Genomic DNA, 17,933 nt, shown 5'->3' with positions numbered 1-17,933 from the left:
ACAGGCTGACCTTTTACCTCCACATGTATGTTGAGGCACCATGCGCATATAATATTTTTTTTTAAATATTTTTTATGGTTTTTATTTAACTTTATTTTATGTGCATTGGTGTGAAGGTGTCAGATCCCCCGGAACCGGATTTTCAGACAGTTATGAGCTGCCATGTGGGTGCTGGGAATTGAGCCCGGGTCCTCTGGAAGAGCAGTCAGTGCTCTTAACCGCTGAGCCATCTCTCCAGCCCCGCGCATATAATATTTTTTAAAAAGTCTTGTTTTGCTAGTTGCAAAACTCTGCTGTAAGTTTTGCAGATATGCAGGCTTGTGAGTTGCTGAGCAGACAGGGAGTAAATAAAAACGAAGGAAAAATAAATGTAGACTTAAAACAAATCTACTTTTTCCACAGGGCAGTGGTGGTGCACACCTTTAACCCTAGCACTTAAGACAGAGGCAGACAGATCTCTGTGAGTTCAAGTCCAGCCTGGTCTACAGAGCGAGTTCCAGGACTGTCAAGGCTACACAGAGAAACCCTATCTTGTAAAACAAAAACAAACAAAATCTACTTTTCAATCATAGAAATAAGCATTCACAAATTTGAAGTTGGCATCATATTTTGGGTGTATAAAATTTCAAATACTTGGATTTTAAATGTAACCAAACAGCTTGACATGTTTATTTTATTCATTTCTAATACATCTAGAAATCTGTTAAGAATTTTTAGTTGTTAATACATTTTTACATTTTCTGTTTGTTTTTGCTTTTTTTTTACTATCATTTTTGCCTAAGGATTCCTTAACTATGTATCTGAAGTTCAGAACTCTTACTTCCAAATTTCCAATTTCTTACGGATCAGAGAAGCAAACTTGTAGCCTTATTTGGTTTGAACCACATAATATTGTTTCAAGCAACTTGACACTGAAATATTAAGAGATTATATACAAAAAAAGATTTCCATTATTTTTTTTAAAAAATCTTAAAATATGACCCTGAAATTCCCACAGGACAAGTGTGGCTGAGTAAATGTTTTCTCTTGGGATAGCAATGTAATCTAGCAGTAGAGCACTTGCCTGCCCTTCCTGAGGTCTCAGGTTGATTCGCAGTCATGGAGGGGCGCGGAGAGAAAGAATTTCTTTGTAGCTAATCTGACTTGATACATTCATTTTGTGGTCTTCTCTAGCCTTTATAGTCAGTTTGCTGTTTTGAATTGTTCAACAGATTCAGTACATTAGTACTTGATCTTGCAAGTAATTGTTTCTCTTCTGTTTGGAACCTGTAAATGGAATAATGACACTTACAGACTTGTAATGATTAAATGAGATTATATATGCAAGGGACATAGCATAGTCACTGACATATAATGTTACATACTAAGTTTTGATTTGACTCTGAACTGTCCCTTTCAGGAGTGTTTTGAGCATTTGTTCTCTTGCTAGTGGCACTTTGTGAAGGCTGTGGAGCCATTTGGAGGTTGAACATGACTAGTGAAGTAGGGCACTAGAGGCAGGCCTTTGACGATTCCACTCACTGCTCGTGCTGGTCTGTCTTCTCTGCTCCCTCATACTACCTCATACTCCTATTACTGTAGACAAAGCTGTGTATGCCTGCTACTATGCCCTCCTTGCTTTGATGGACTGAAATCTCTGAAATTGTGAGTTAAAATGTCTCTTCTCTTCAGTTCTTGCTCCTATTTTTGTCACAGCAATAAGAAAATTAACACAAGGATGTCCATAAACCTATTGGTGGCTGCTTTTAGCTTGAAAGTGTCGTATCACCCACAGATTCTTGCATTTGAACACTTGGTCCCAGCTATTGATTCTAGACCAGATAATTCTGAGTATTTGGTTTGGAATCCAGACATCAATAGTATTTAAAATTCTCATTTTATTTCCAGTGTGTGGTCAACTTTTAACAACTATTACCATGGGGAAGAGGATTATAGATAATTATGTTTGCAGGCCCTAGGGAAGGAAACTGCTGTCTAGAATGGAAACTGACTTTTCCCAAGCAGGGTAACAGAGAGTCAAACCCAGGCACCGTAGCTTTTCATCCCCTTATATTCTGGGCTAACCCTACCTCTTCTGCTGTTCTTATTTTTTATTACTCCTAAACATCCTGTCATCTCTTAGGGAGCCAGTTAGACAAATATTACTGCCCTTAAAAATTTATTCCTGGGATGAGGGTGAAATGGCCCAGTGCATAAAGGTGCTTGCCCCTAAGCCGGGTAATGAGTTTGAACCCCAGGACCAACTCCTGTAAACCGTCCTTTGATCTCAACAGGAGCACTGTGATAGATAGGGCCACATGGCCCACTCATCCCCATGAATACAAAATAAATATAAATGTAATTTTAAAAAATGTTCACATCTAATACTCCACTGCAAGCATTTATTTCCCCTGCCATCTCAGTTTTGAAGCACAGATAAGTATGAAGCCCTCACGATTCTATTGCTGTGAAGAGAAACCATGACCAACACAGCTCTTATAAAAGAAAGCACCTAATTGTGGCCTTGCTTACAGTTCAGAGGCTAAGTCCATCATGGTAGAGAGCATGGTGGTAGGAAGGTGTGGTCCTGGAGAAGTAGCTGAGAGCTGCAGCCTGATCCACAAGCAGAGGAAAAAAGGGAGAGAGGGAGGGAGGGAAGGAGGGAGTGTCTCAGCTTGACACTGGCCAATTTTCCCTTTAACAAGGTCATACCTCCTAATCCTTCTAATTCTTTCAAATAGAGCCACTCCCTGGTGACTAATAATTTAAATATATGAGTCTATGGGTCTTTTTTGATTTTTGTTTTGAGAAAAGGTTTCCCTGTGTAACTTTGGCTGTTCTGGAACTAGCTTAGTAAATCAAGTTGGCCTTGAACTCGTAGATCCTTCTGCCTCTGCCTTCCAGCCTTCCAAGTGCTAGGATTAAAGGTATGTGCCCTGACTGCCTAGCTATGAGGGCTAATCTTATTAAAACATCATATTCAACTCCCTGGTCCCCATAGGCTTATAGCCATATCATACTACCAAAAATGCACTCATTTAGACTTTAAAAGTCCCCATAGTCTATCAACAGTCTCAACATTGCTTAAAAATCCAAAGTCTCTCCTAAGATTCAAGGCAGTCTCTTAACTGTAACCTCCTGTAAGACCAAAATCAAAAACTGACCACATACTTCCAACATACAATAACACAGAGTATACATTACCATTCTACAAGGGAGGAAAGAGAGCATGCTCTCTTTCAATCATGAAGTATTGGAACAAAGCAAAGCCGAAAAGCAGCAGGACAAATTCCAAATTCTGCATCTCCATGTCTGACGTCAAAGTGCTCTTCAAATCCCCGAATCCTTTCAGCTTTCTTGACTGAAGCATCCTTCTTTCTCTTTGGCTGGTTCCATACCCAGTCTGCAGCTCTCCTTGGCAGGTGTCCCATGACTCTGGCATCTCTAACATCTTGGGGTCTCCAATGAAATCCTGGATTCGCCTTCAGAGCTTCACACAGAAATGGAGGCATTTCTCGGCCTCCATTCAGGAACACCTCTTACACACACCTGGCCTTGGTGGCTTTCTTTAGCCATGGAGGAGATTCCATAACCCCTTTCTTGTATTCTTGATTCTAAAGCAAGAACCATGTGGTCAGACTGCCAAGTTCTGCAGCCTCCTGGAGCTGGCATTAGGCCCACTCCAATCACATTTGTAACATCTTTCTGTTGTTGATGGTTCCCTGCCGCTGCCTATGTTTTCCTTTCATTTCTTTTCACAAGTTGGAAACTTAGCAGGTTGGGGTCTTTCAAGTCACCGCCTTCTGTATTCCACTTAGCATCAGACTTTTCTTTATACTTTTGATCTCCTCTAGCACTAGAGTTAGCTCCATTACACTTCCTGGTGCTCCTTTTCTCTTCACGTGGTACATTTTGTACTTCTCTTTGTCTCTTGCTCTTTTCCATTCTAGATACACATGACGGAGTCAATACTAGGCTGTATTGAAATCTACCAGTCATTAGTCCAAAACTCCTCAATTTAGCCTCAGGCTTTTTTTTTGTTTTGTTTTGTTTTGTTTTTTTTGCACATGGGCAAAAAGCAACCACATTCTTTGCCAAAATACCACAAGAATAGTCCCTAGGACACTTAATAATATCTAACATTCTTTCTCTCTGAAACTTCTTGAGCCACGCTCTCAACATTGCTCTCAGCACCACTGTCTTCCATGCTCTTACTAGTATGGCCTATTAAGACCTGTTTTAAGCATTCACCTGCTCTCCTAATCCAAAGTCCCCAAGTCAATATTTTGCTAATAAGCAGCCTGGTGAAGCCTGCCACAACAATACCCAACTCCTGTACCAACCTCTGTCTTAGTCACTGTTCAGTTGCTATGAAGGGACACCATGACCAAAGCAACTCTTAGAAAAGAAAGCATTTAGTTAGGGGCTTGCTTACAGTTTCAGAGGCTTAGTCCATTACCATCATGGCAGAGAGCATGGTGGCAGACAGAGCTACACCCTGATCTGCAAGCAGAGAGTCTGAGCTTGACAAGGGCTTTTGAAACCTCAAAGCCCACTCCCAGCAACACACTTCTAAGGTCACACCTCATAATCTTAATTCTTTCAAACAGTGGCATTTCATTCCCTAGTGACTAAGCATTTAAAATCTCTGAGCCAATAAGAGCCATTTTTATTCAGACCATGACACTACCTTTCCTCTAACAGAATAACCTCTGAATTCCTTTCCTTAGTTTGGCATAAAAGGACTTTGGCTTGTTACAGACTGTTTCCTTATTCTTAGGTATTTCCCTCCTTCATTCCTATAGTTAGTCTAGTCATATGGTACTTAGGTCTTGCTCCATTACACCATGTTCTCTATCAGCGGGTCTCATCCTTCCTAACACTGTGACCCATAATACTGTTCCTCGTGTTGTGGTGACCCCCAACCATAAAAATTATTTTGTTGCTACTTTATAACTGCAATTTTGTGACCGATATGAATTACAATGTAAATACCTATTTCCAGTGGTTTTAGGTGACCCTTGTGAAAGGGTCAGTCAATCCCCAGAGGGGTCACAATCCACAGGTTGAGAACCACTGTTCTATATATGATTAAAATTCAGTTTTTGTTCATCTGGGAGATGTTAATGTGTTCATATACTAATTATTATGCAAGGAGTTTAGGTATAATTATTTTCAAGTGGCTCACGGCATAGACAAAAATAAGCATGCCAGTCCAGCATTTGGGAGGCAGAGGCAGGCAGATCTCGGGGAGTTTGAGGCCAGTCTGGTCTACATAGTGAGTTCTAGAAAGCTGTGTGTGTGTGTGTGTGTGTGTGTGTGTGTGTGTGTGTGTGTGTGTATGAATACAAGTTACTATTATAGGGATAATATCAAATCCTTTCTCTTCTTTTCCTTTTAAATTTTTCAAGAATTTCACAATTAAGTTTTGGCCATATTCAACCCTCCCACTACATCTACATCTACCTTTTTCCTACTCACCTAATTTTGTGCCCCCCTTTTTTCCCTGCCAATTAAGTACATGTGTTTATGGATGTGGATGTGTGGCCTTCCTTTGGAGCATGGTCAACTAAACAGGGACAAGACTCTTAAAGAAAACTGATTCTCTTCTTCCCAGCGCTATCATTTGCCGGTCGCTCCTCAAGTAGGGTGCGACTTCATGTCTGCCTTCCTTCATTCTAGGATTTGATGTGGCTTGAGCTTGCACAGGGCTTGTGTGTATTCTCATAAGCATTGTGAATTTGCGTGCAGCTGTTCTATGTGTTTGGAAGCTACTGTTTTCATTCATCCACGCCACTGGCTCTTCCATTCTTTCTACCCTTCTTCTACAGTGATCCCTGAGCTTTGGCAGGAAAGGGTTGTTCAGCATAGATATTCCATTGGGGCTGAGCATTCTGCAGGGTCTTAGTCTCTGTACCGTTGGCCATTTGTGGGTCTTTGTGTTAGTCACCATCTACTGAAAATAGAAGTTCCTCTGGTAAGGTTTGAGAGATGCAATTATTTGCATCTCTGTGCCACCATATGCTTTTTTATTTATTAAGAAAGGAAATTACAGCTTGGTTTGGTGGTTCCTGCGTTTAGTTACACCACTTGGGAGGCTGAGGAAGGAGAATTGCTGCAAGGTTTTTTTTCTTGGTCTTTTTCTTTATTTTCTTTTTTTTTCTTGGAAAATCCAAAGGACTTTCTTGGTCTTTTGAGACAGGGTTTCTCTGTAGCTTTGGAGCCTGTCCTGAAACCAGCTCTTGTAGGCTCTTGTAGGCTGGCCTCGAACTCACAGAGATCCGCCTGCCTCAGCCTCCCGAGTGCTGGGATTAAAGGCTTGTGCCACCACCGCCCGGCTTGCTGCAAGTTTTAAATCAGCCTGGGCTACAGATCTTATCTCAATAAAGTTATTTACCATTTGAAATATTTTATACTTTTTATTTTCAAGAGTATTAATAGTTCATTTTATAATCAAATATAATCAAAATTTTCTAAAATAGTGCAGCTGAAGAGAGCCATGTCTTAGAAAATAGAAATTATTGAAATGAAATTGAAAAATTTAACTGCAATAAATTATTTAATCATACTGTGGAGAAAAGTACACTGTATTGACACAGATTAGGAAGTTGGTTCTCTCTCTTCACAATGTGTGTCCCAGAGATGGAACTCATTGTAAGGCTTGGTGGCAAGCACCTTTACCTGCTGAACCATCTTATGGGCCCTGAAGAATGCTTTTGTGTGCTCAAGAAATAAATCTTTTGCTGCTAATGGTTGAACTCAAGGCCTCAAATAAAAGTTCTTGAATTTGCATTATGGGAGAAATTCTACTATTGACTCAAATTCTTTACTCATTGATCTGTTCAGATTTTCTGTTTTTCATTTTTGTTTTGTTTTGTTTTGGTAATATCCTTTATTGATTTTAGAATCAATATAAGATTTCAGATATGTCCTCCCTTTTGGATATAAAGTTAATAAAAGACCACAAAAAAGTTTGTTTGTTTGTTTGTTTGTTTATTTTATTGGTTTTTCGAGACAGGGTTTCTCTGTAGCTTTGGCGCCTGTCCTGAAACTAGCTCTTGTAGACCAGGCTGGCCTCAAACTCACAGAGATCCACCTGCCTCTGCCTCTCGAGTGCTGGGATTAAAGGTGTGCACTATCATTGCCTGGCTCTGGAATAAAAGTTTAAAACAATAGAAACATCAGGTTTTATTTTCAACCTAATTTTTTTCATCTGTAAAATGAAAAAAAATACTTCCTGTGTGCTGCGTCTCCTCAGCGGCAGAGCACATAGCATAATCAGGTGATTTGGGCCGTGAGATGACTCACTGGGTAAAGATGCTTGCCCATCAAGCCTGACAAGTTGTGTGTATGCTCACACCCACACACATACAAGAGTGAACACACAAAATGTGATAATTTTTTTTAAAGATTTATTTATCATGTGTGTGTACAGTGTTCTGCCTGCATGTGCCCTTGAAAGCCAGAAGATGGAAGCAGATCTCATTACAGTTGATTATGAGCCACCATATGGCTGCTGGGAATTGAACTCAGGACCTCTGGAAGAGCAGCCAGTGCTCATCTCTTCAGCCCCTTCACAAAATGTAATACATTTTATAAGATGATTTGCCCAGGTTAGGTGGGATTCATCTTAGAAATGCAAATGTCTTTCAACATCCAAATATCCATAAATGTAATATATCGCATTAACAGAATAAAGTAAATACTATATTATCACTTTAATAGACACACCAATGGGATTTGACAAAATTCAACATTCACTCTTGACAAAAACATTCAGCAAATTAGGTATAGAAGCAGTGCACCTCAGCACAATAAAACCCACTCACAGGAAAAGAAAAACACAGTTAACAACATACTCAGCAGAAACAAAACTTGAAAGCTTTTCCTCTAATAGCCGCATCATAATAGAAGTTGGAAACAGAAATTAAGGGAGAAAAGGGGAGAAAAAGAATCCACTGACATTGGGAAGGAAGAAGTTAAAATTTCCTTGTTCGTAGACTATGTTGACTTCCATGTTGAAAATGCTAAAGGTACCCCTCAGAGGGATAAAAGCTTTTAGAATAAAGTAGAATTTTAACATTAAAAAAAAAACACCATAAAAATCAATAGTGTTTCTGTGCCCTAATTGTGAGCTATCTGAAAAAGAAAGCAAGAAAATAATCCTACACAGTAGCTCCAGAAAAAGTGTTTAGGAATAAATTTAAAAAAGCAAATTATTTGTAAAAAAACAAAACAAAACAAAACATAAATGGTAGGCATGAGACAAAAAAGAAATGGAAAGATATCACATATTCATTGATTGGAAAAATACTATTAAAATATCCATCCAACATAGATTAATCTATAGAGTCAATGCACTCTCTATCAAAATATCAATAACAGTCTTAATAGAAATAGAAAAGTATTCTAAATTTGGAGCCAAGAAGTGGTGACGACATTCACCTTTAATTCCAGCACTTGGGAGTCAGGGGCAGGCAGATCTCTCTGAATTTGAGGCCAACCTGGTCTACAGAGCAAGTTCCAGGACAGGTTCCAAAGCTACAAAGAAACCCAGTCTCAAAAAAAGAAAAACAAGGCAGGCAGTGGTGGCACATGCCTTTAATCTCAGCCTTCAGGAGGCAGAGGCAGGCAGACCTCTGTGAGTTCGAGGCCAGCCTGGTCTGCAGAGTTAGTTCTAGTACTGACTCCATAACTACTGAGAAACCCTGTCTCAAAAAATGAAAAGCAAAAATTTCAAACTTCATATGGAAATAGAAAAGACCCTGAGTCAAAGCAATCCAGAGGTACCATAGCAGGACTTCAACGCTATTTTTACCAAAGCAGCATGCTGCCAGCATACAAAAAGACAGAGCAATGTGAAGGAACAGGGAACCTGGAAATAAAGTCACACAGTGATAGCCAACTGATTTTCCAAAAGTAGCCAAGAATATGCAATATAGGAATGATCTTTTCCATAAATAGTGAAGAGAAAACAGAGTATCCACATGATCTAGGAATGAAATGAGACTCTTTCTTCCTTTCTTTCTTTCTTTCTTTCTTTCTTTCTTTCTTTCTTTCTTCTTCTGTTTTTCGAGACAGGGTTTCTCTGCAGCTTTGGAGCCTGTCCTGGAGAGACTCTCATTTCATAATCATATATAGAAATTAATTGAAAATGGATTAAAGACTTAAATGTAAATCCAGGAATGATTAAGCTACCAGCAGAAAATAAATGCTCTATGCCATCGGTCTGGTGTCTTAGTTAGGTTTTTATTGCTGTGAAGAGACACCATGATCACAGTAACTCTTACAAATAGAAACATTTCATTGTAGTGACTCACTTATAGTTTCAGCGGGTCAGTCCATTATCATCAGGATGGGGAGCATGGTGGCATGCAGGTAGATGTGGTGCTTGAGCTGAGAGTCTTTGACTCTGAGGCATCTGAAGTCAACTGAGACACTGAGTGGTAGCCTGAGTATAGAAACCCCGCAAAGCTGGACCCCAGTGACACACTTCCTCCAGTAAGGACATACCTACTCCAGCAAAGCCACACCTCCTAACAGTGCCACTCCCTATAAGATTACGGGAGGCAATTAAATTCAAATCACCACATCCAGGAATGATTTCTTTGAATACAGCTCCCAGAGCACAGACAATCAAAACAATAAGACAAAAAGGATCATATTAAACTAAACAGCACAGCTAAGAAAAAAGTCAATGCAGAACAGGTAGGCTGGAAGGACATGTTTATAAACTATGCATCTTGTAGGAGGTTTATGTTCAAAATATACAAAGAGCTCAACTCAAAAGCTAGAAAAGCAAATAATCTGATTGAAAACCAGGTGTAGGACCTAAATAGATATAGATCAAAAGACATACAAATGGCCAATAGGTAATATATTAAAATGTTCATAAGGAAAATACAAATTTAAAACACAAGATATATTGCTCCAAACTTATTAGAATGCCCATCACAACTGTTAGCAAGGGCATGGAAAAATGTGTACCTTTGTATTCTTGGTGGGAAGGCAACTTAGTTTGGTTATTAGGGGAAATAATATGGTGGTTCCACAAAACTTAGACTGCCACATAATCCAGCAGTTCCAATACTGGGTATGTATGCAAAGGAAATAAAGGTAGTGTGTCCAAGAGATAGCTACATTCCCATGTTTATTGCAGCAGTATTTGAAATAGCCAAGACATAAGATCAACTGAAGTGCCCATTAAATGATAAATGGATAAAGAAAATATTCCTTTTTCCCCCTATCTACAACTTTCCCTGCCTCTAGCCTGTTGGTTTATCCCATTTTATGTTGGCCTAACCAAGCCTCCACATTAAAGTGAGCCAATTCTTCAAAATCTCTGTCTCTCTCCCAGTCTCTCTACACACACATAAACACACATATTATTGGTTCTAGTACTCATGAGAACTTAAATACAGAGGTTGTTGGGAAGACTATTATGATAAGTTGTCTTACAAAAACTGAAAATAATCTTATACTCTTAATTTCTTTGGAACACTGACAATTTTAAAATCTATTAATTAAAAAAGATTTACTACCTGGGAATGGTAATTTATGCTTGCAATTCTAGTATTTGTGGGGTTTGACACAGGCAGATCATGAATTCAAAGCTAGTCTGGAATACATAGAAGTTCAAAAGCAGCTGGGCTAAATGAGACCTTGTCTGAAAAACATAATGAAAATGTGGTACATATACAACAATGGAATTTTATTCAGTCACAAAGAAAAATGAAGTTATGAGCTTTTCAGGCAAGAGGATGGAACTGAAAAAAGTATTAAGTGAGGTGAGTATGGCTCAGGAAGACAAACAGATCCTAGTTTCTGAGTTTTATGTACCTGTTTATGTGGTAATTAAGTGTATGTAGAGGACAGGAAGCTGGAAGCAGGCCAGGAGAGCGAGGGGAAGCTTCAAGAAAGGAGTACAGTAGAACAGAAGTCCTATGAAAGTATTCTAAGAAAGTTGATGGGGTGGATATTAGGAATAGAAAAGTTTAAGCAGGGAGATGGGGAGAAAAGATTCAACTAAAACCAAGGATATTTGAAAAAGTCATAAGGAAACTTGCTATTTAGTAAATTAATATAAAGAAAGAGAGAGATCCTGGAGTGGTGTCATATACCTTTAATTCCACCCCTTGGGAGGCAGAAGCAGGTGGATCCCTGTTGAGTGCCAATTTGTTGGGGGAGCAACTGATGGTCTTAGCCATTACAAGGCAAAACAGATCTGATCTTTGGATTTCTTGCTTCATGGAAAAGTTTGTTGGATATTATGGGCCAGTAAGCTGAAGATGGGTGCCCGCAACATTACAAAAAAACTTTGAGTGACTGTCCAGGCAGTGAGAGGTCTCTGTCAATTCTAGAGTTTTGGAAGTTGTTTACAATGCACTTCCTGTTAACTTAGGCAATAGTATATTCTTCTGCAGTCTTTGATGGAGTTAAAGAATAGATAGTTATAGTTTTCCTTGAATATGATAAAAGATAAAGTAGATATAAATATTGTAACTGTATTCTTGCTTGATATATGTTTTGTTGTATGTAATTTTACTACGTTAAAGTTAAAACCTTCCTTTTTAAACAGAAAAGGGGGAATAGTGTGGGAAGTCCTTGTGTATATGTGGTGCTTTTATCAGTTAAAGAATAAAGAAGCTGAGCCAGGCAATGGTGGCCCATGCCTTTAATCCTAGCACTCAGGAGGCAGAGACAGGCAGATCTCTGTGAGTTTGAGGCCAGCCTGGTCTATAGGAGCTAGTTCCAGGACAGGTGCCAAAGCTACAGAGAAACCTTGTCTCGAAAAAAACCAAAAAAGAAAAAAAAAAGAATAAAGAAGCTGCTTTCAGCCAATGCTTAAAAAAATATTGATGTTGTAAAAGATATAGAGAGAATAGGCAGAGTCAGAGAGAGGTCATGTAGCTGCCACTGGAGACAGACACTTCCGCTGGAGCCCACTGAAACTTTGCTGGTAGGCCATGACCTCATGGTGATATACTGAATAACAGAGATGGGTTAGTTTAGGAAAAGGGCTAGCTGGTAACATGCTTAAGCTATTGGCCAAACAGTATTGCAAATAGTATAGTTTCTGAGTGATTACTTTGTGGTCTGGGCAGGTGGGAACGAAGTAACAGTTTCCCCAACAGATCTCTGTCAGTATGAGGTTAGCCTTGTCTATATAGTCAGTTCCAGGACAGCAAGGGTTATGTAGACAGAACCTGTCTCAAAGCAAACAAAATATAGCAAAACAAAATTATTCAAGACAAACAAACAAACAATAATAAAAAGAGTTTGAATGGAGGTACTCTGCATGGGTGAATAAAGATACTCCCAGAAGTCACAGGTAAAAATGAAGTAAAATGATTGAATATTTGTATGCTTTTAATGCTTCAGACTATGTAGCACTGTTTTCCTAAGGTCTGCACTTTCCTGCAAACAGATCTCACTATCCACGAGAGAAGACTATAAAGAGGAATTAGAACTATCCAAGTCGACAGATGATGAAACCAAGGTACAATGAGATCTATGTTTAGGGTCTTGCCCTTAAAGCTGCACAAGGCAGGGAGAAGATACCAGAACAAACTCCTTTGCTAAGTACTCTGTCTTTGAAATTCATTTGCTTCATGCCTCCTGTGCTAGGAATTTCAGACATTGATTCTGATCCATGTTCAGGCAGTGAATGAGAGCTGTGCTTGCTGTGTGGTCAGATACTCTATTTCTAGTCATTTTGTCACATATTGAAACATAAATTCAAAGGACCATGTATGTGGTGGTGTGAATGAGAATGGCCCCCACAGGCTCACTGATTTGAATTCTTAGTCAGTCACTGGGAAGTGGTACTATTTGAAAAGATTAAGAGGCCTTGTTAGAGGAAGTGTGTCACTGGGGGAGAGCTTTGAGGTTTCAAAAAGCCAATTCCAAGCCCAGTGTCTCTGTCTTTCTGCTGCCTGTGGTTCTGGATGTAGGACTCTCTGCTCCTTCTCCAGCACCACGTCTGCCTGCATGCTGCCATGCTTCTCACCATGATGATAATGAACTAAACCTCTGAACTGTAAGCCAGACCCAATGATTTCCTTTATAAGAGCTGCTGTGGTCATGGCGTCTCTTCACAGCAATAGAACACTGACTAAGACAGACTACTAAAAGAAAGAGAATTTCAAATATCTGTACTGTGTGTTTTCCATGTTTTCATTTTCATATTCTGGGTGCTGAGCATTCTCCAGGAGAGACAGTACTTGTAACTATACGAACAAAGATGTCTCTGTTTAGGTGGAAATGATAAAAAAGAAAAAAAAAGTTCTTTATTTTTTAAGTAATTCACCGTATTTTCCTTAATATCTACCCCGTCTTTTTTTTTTTTCTCTCATGAGTCATTTATATTAGAACTTCACATTTTGTTTTAGGAAGTGTTCTTTATTATCTGGTGAGAACATTTAAAAAGTTTGTCTCTGCCAGGCAGTGGTGGTGCATGCTTTTAATCCCAGCACTCAGGAGGCAGAGGCAGGCAGATCTCTGTTAAATTCAGGGCCAGACTAATTTATATGTTGAGTTTCAGGACAGGCTGAGCTCACAAAGAGGTCCTTTCTCAAAAATGACACACACAGGGGCTGGAGAGATGGCTCAGTGGTTAAGAGCATTGCCTGCTCTTCCAAAGGTCCTGAGTTCAATTCCCAGCAACCACATGGTGGCTCACAACCATCTGTAATAAGGTCTGGTGCCCTCTTCTGGCATGCAGGCATACACACAGACAGAATATTGTATACATAATAAATAAATAAATATTAAAAAAATGACACACACACACACACGAGAGAGAGAAAGAGAGAGAGAGAGAGAGGTCAAGTCAAAGTAAAATGCTTTTGGCATTCAAAAATAAACAGATCTGGTTAGATGGCTTAACAGATCACACACACACACATACACACATACACACACATACACGTACACAAAAGAGAGAGAAAGGTCAAGTCAAGGTAAAATGCTTTTTGGCATTCAAAAATAAATAGATCTGGTGAGATGGCTTAACAGATCACACACACACACACACACACACACACACCAGTGGAACCTGGAACCTGGTGGCACAAATCTGTAATTCCAGAACCCAGGAGATAGAGGGAAAAGAGTTGCTATAAGTTTGAAGACAGACTGCACTACACAGCAAGTTCAAGCCAGTCAAGGTTACTTTGCAAGACCCAGTGTCAAAACAGGTCAACAAAGAAAGCTAATAGAGAAAATAATAAAAGACCATCTAGAAAAAAAATAGCTATTCCTTGCCATTGGCACTATCAATAGACCAAACAGTGCTCATGGAAGCTAGCATTAGTTTTTGTTTCCTGTCTGTGATCTGCCTAGCACACTGTCTGGCACCCGCGGCTAATAAACACTTGCTAAATTGTTTCTGTAATATAAGTACCAGGAGTCTATTTCAAGAAAGGTTATAGGTCAATCCATAATAATAATAAATGCAAGGGCTTACATGTTTCAGTCTATGTTCTCTAAATAGTTCATGTGTGCATACCAATCTCAGGAGGTGGTTGATACTACTTCTTTAATAAACAAGAAGACTTAGACATACACACACACACACACACACACACACACACACAGTGTTCAAAGGCTATAAACTATACAACCACACATATTATTTTCTAAATTAGAAAAAGAACCCTGGGGTTTTGGCCAAGAACCAAGGATGTCTGCTAGCCATAGAGTGGAGTGACTCATTTCCTCCTACAGCCTGGGAAATGGGTAATAGAGCAAAGGATTTCAGAGGGTCACCAATCCTTGGGATGCTCTAAGGAGACTAGAAAGTCAGAGGGAGGGAAGTAAGGAAGATGAAGAGGAGGGAAGGAGGAAAGGGAGGAAGGCAGGAAGAGTGAAGTCAAGGACAAAGCTGGCAAGGAGGATGGCGTAAATGACGGCTGGCACCAGAGTGTCAAGTTGACTTGTTTGTAGTTGCAGCATGCTTGAAAATTTAATATTTCTCCTGAACTCTTAAAATCTGACAAGTTATAATGATCATGGTATGAAAAAATGTCTGCTGGGGGTGTGAAGTGTGCGTCCCTGGGCCAATTTATACTCTGATGTCTTAGTTCCCCAGGGGACAGCTTAAGAAGCAAGGCCTTTGGGGGCGATTAGAACGGGGGGGGGGATCCCTTATTAATATGGCAAGTGCTCTGGTAAAGGAGGACCAAGGGAGCTCGGTTTGCTTCATCATGTGAGGACACAGAAGGAGAACCACCTATGAATTGGAATCAGGGTTCTTACTCAACTCTGGATCTGCTGGGACTTTGGTTTTGGACTACCCAACTTCCAAGTTAAGAAAAAACATCTTCTATAGTTTAAAAGTTGTTCAGCGAATGGTACTGTTATAGCCACCTGAGTAGACTAATACACTTTTAAATAAATTTTTTCATAATAAAAGTTAAGGTGGTATATGAAAATTTGTTTAACTTACTAAGTTTAAAATTTTTGTTTTGCATGTCTCTATAATAGAGGCAATCAAGAAGAAATGGTCTTGCTTAGATGAAAGTAATTTTTTTGTTTGTTTGTTTCTTTCTCATTAACTGAAAAGCTTGCCTTGCCAACTCTCTTGGTTCAACCACTACAAAGAGATTTAGAGAAAGATTTCTATTGCTGTGAACAGATATCATGACCGTGGCAACTCTTATAAAGGAAGGTATTTAATTGGGGTTCAGAGGTTCAGTTTATTATCATCATGGCAGGGATCATGGCAGCATGCAAGCAGACATCAGAAGGCAACAGGAAGTGGACTGAAGCATTGGACATGGCTTAGGCATATATGAGACCTAAAATCCTATCCTCAAAGTGACACACTTCCTCCAACAAGGCCATACCCACTCAAACAAAGCCACACCTCCTAAAAGTGCCACTCCCTATGAGATTATGGGGGCCAATTGCACTCAAACTACCACATTCTACTTTACCCATAGCTTGTAACAATAACATAACGCAAAATGCATTTAGCCCAACTTCAAAAGTCCCCATAGTCTATTACAGTCTCAACAATGTTTTAAAGTCCAAAGTTCAAAGTCTCTTCTGAGATTCATATAATCTTTTAACTGTAATTCCCTGTAAAAATAAAAAAGCAGCTCATACACTTCCAACATATAATGGCACAGGATACTCATTACCATTCCAAAACACAGGGAAGGGAGCATAGCAAGGAACATACAGGACAAAAACAAGTCTGAAAAACAGTTGGGCAAACTCCAAATTTTACGTTTCCATGCCTGATGTCAAAACGCTCTTCAGATCCCCAATTCTGTTCAGCTTTGTTGACTGCAATACACTTCTGTCTCTTGGGCTAGTTCCACTTCCTATTAGTAACAGGGAGTATGGAGGCTGACCTTGTCTAAAGGGAGTATGGAGGCTGACCTTGTCTAACAGGGAGTATGGAGGCTGACCTTGTCTAACAGGGAGTATGGAGGCTGACCTTGTCTAAAGGGAGTATGGAGGCTGACCTTGTCTAACAGGGAGTATGGAGGCTGACCTTGTCTAACAGGGAGTATGGAGGCTGACCTTGTCTAAAGGGAGTATGGAGGCTGACCTTGTCTAAAGGAAGTATGGAGTATCCTATATGTAATAAAGTCCAGTCTGAAGAAAACAAAAGACTTGGGTCTAAAACTAAGCCAGTATTTCTCAACCCCAACACTTTGACATATAAGGGTCAAATATTCTTTGCTATGAGAATATGTTTTGTGGAAAATACTGTGGGTGTTTTTCATCTCCAGCCTCTATCTGCTAGAATATTCCTCTCACCTGTAACAATGAAAGATGTCTGCCAGAATTACCAAATATCTCCTTGAAGATAGAAATTACCTCCTGGTGGATAATTTGTGATTAGATGCTGCCAGCATGTCAGGCTTGGGTGATGGGAGGGGGTGATTAAGCAACATAGGAAAGAGTCAATAGCCAGTCTATAGTGATGATGAAGTAACAAGTTGGCATCTATATTGTATGTGCTGATATCTAGAAAGGGGTTCTCAGATTCCAGAGGTCAGGGCAAAACTTTCCTGTTAGAGGGAGGAATCAGGGCATTTTGCCCTAAAGAATAAAAATCCAGTGACTAAGACAAGACAGTTATTTCTTGGGTCAAGTAGCATACTAAGATTCATTTAAAGGAAATATTAAAAAAATCTGCCTAATAAGTATCAGTGAGGGATCTGAGGTGCAACTATGTCACCACACAGGGGATATTATGTCACTCACTACACAGATGCATTATGGGTGAGCTGGAACAGGGAGAAACACATGAGGAACTTCCTTTAGACTCTGGGCTTTATTAGTATTGCAGGGTTTATTAGTATTGTGTGGTTTGATTAGTTTATCTTTTATGTTTTTTACCAATTCCCGAAACCTATGAGATGGGTAAAGATGTTTTAATGTTAAGTGTTTGCTATACTTCAGGCACCTTCATATATTATTCAATTCTCATAACTCATTGAGGAAAGTATTACAAGCCTTACTGTGCAGTTAAGGTTTAAAAAGTTTAATAACTGTGGGAGGGTGTTGGGAAGAGGGGCGGAAATGGAAACTTTTATAATTTAATAAAATTACTTTCAAAAAAAAAGTTTAATAACTTATTCAAGGTTATATAGATAGAAAGAAAATAAGCCAAAATTCAAATCCAAATTTGACCACCAAATCCTTGAATTTTCTGTACTCATAAACAGAAGGGTTCATACTAAACACTTTAAAAGTTACTATAACCTCAAATAATTATAAAATAGTACAATGTCTAATTAGGGTGATGCTAATAAAAGCAAAGAACCTAAATCTGAAAAAAAATATTTTTAAAGAACTGACTAAAATATGGCCAATACAACTAGCAATATATCCTATAGTACAATGGCAATCCTTTGTGGGTGCGCATGACAGACATGGTGCTGGAGAAGGAGCTGAGAGTTCTACATCTTAATCCGCAGGTATCAGGAGACTGT

The sequence above is a fragment of the Myodes glareolus genome, chromosome 7 (assembly GCF_982192425.1).
Source record: "Myodes glareolus chromosome 7, mMyoGla1.1, whole genome shotgun sequence".
Taxonomy (NCBI): Eukaryota; Metazoa; Chordata; class Mammalia; order Rodentia; family Cricetidae; genus Myodes; species Myodes glareolus.
The sequence above is the reverse complement of the archived record's forward strand: the minus strand, read 5'-3'. Positions refer to the sequence as shown.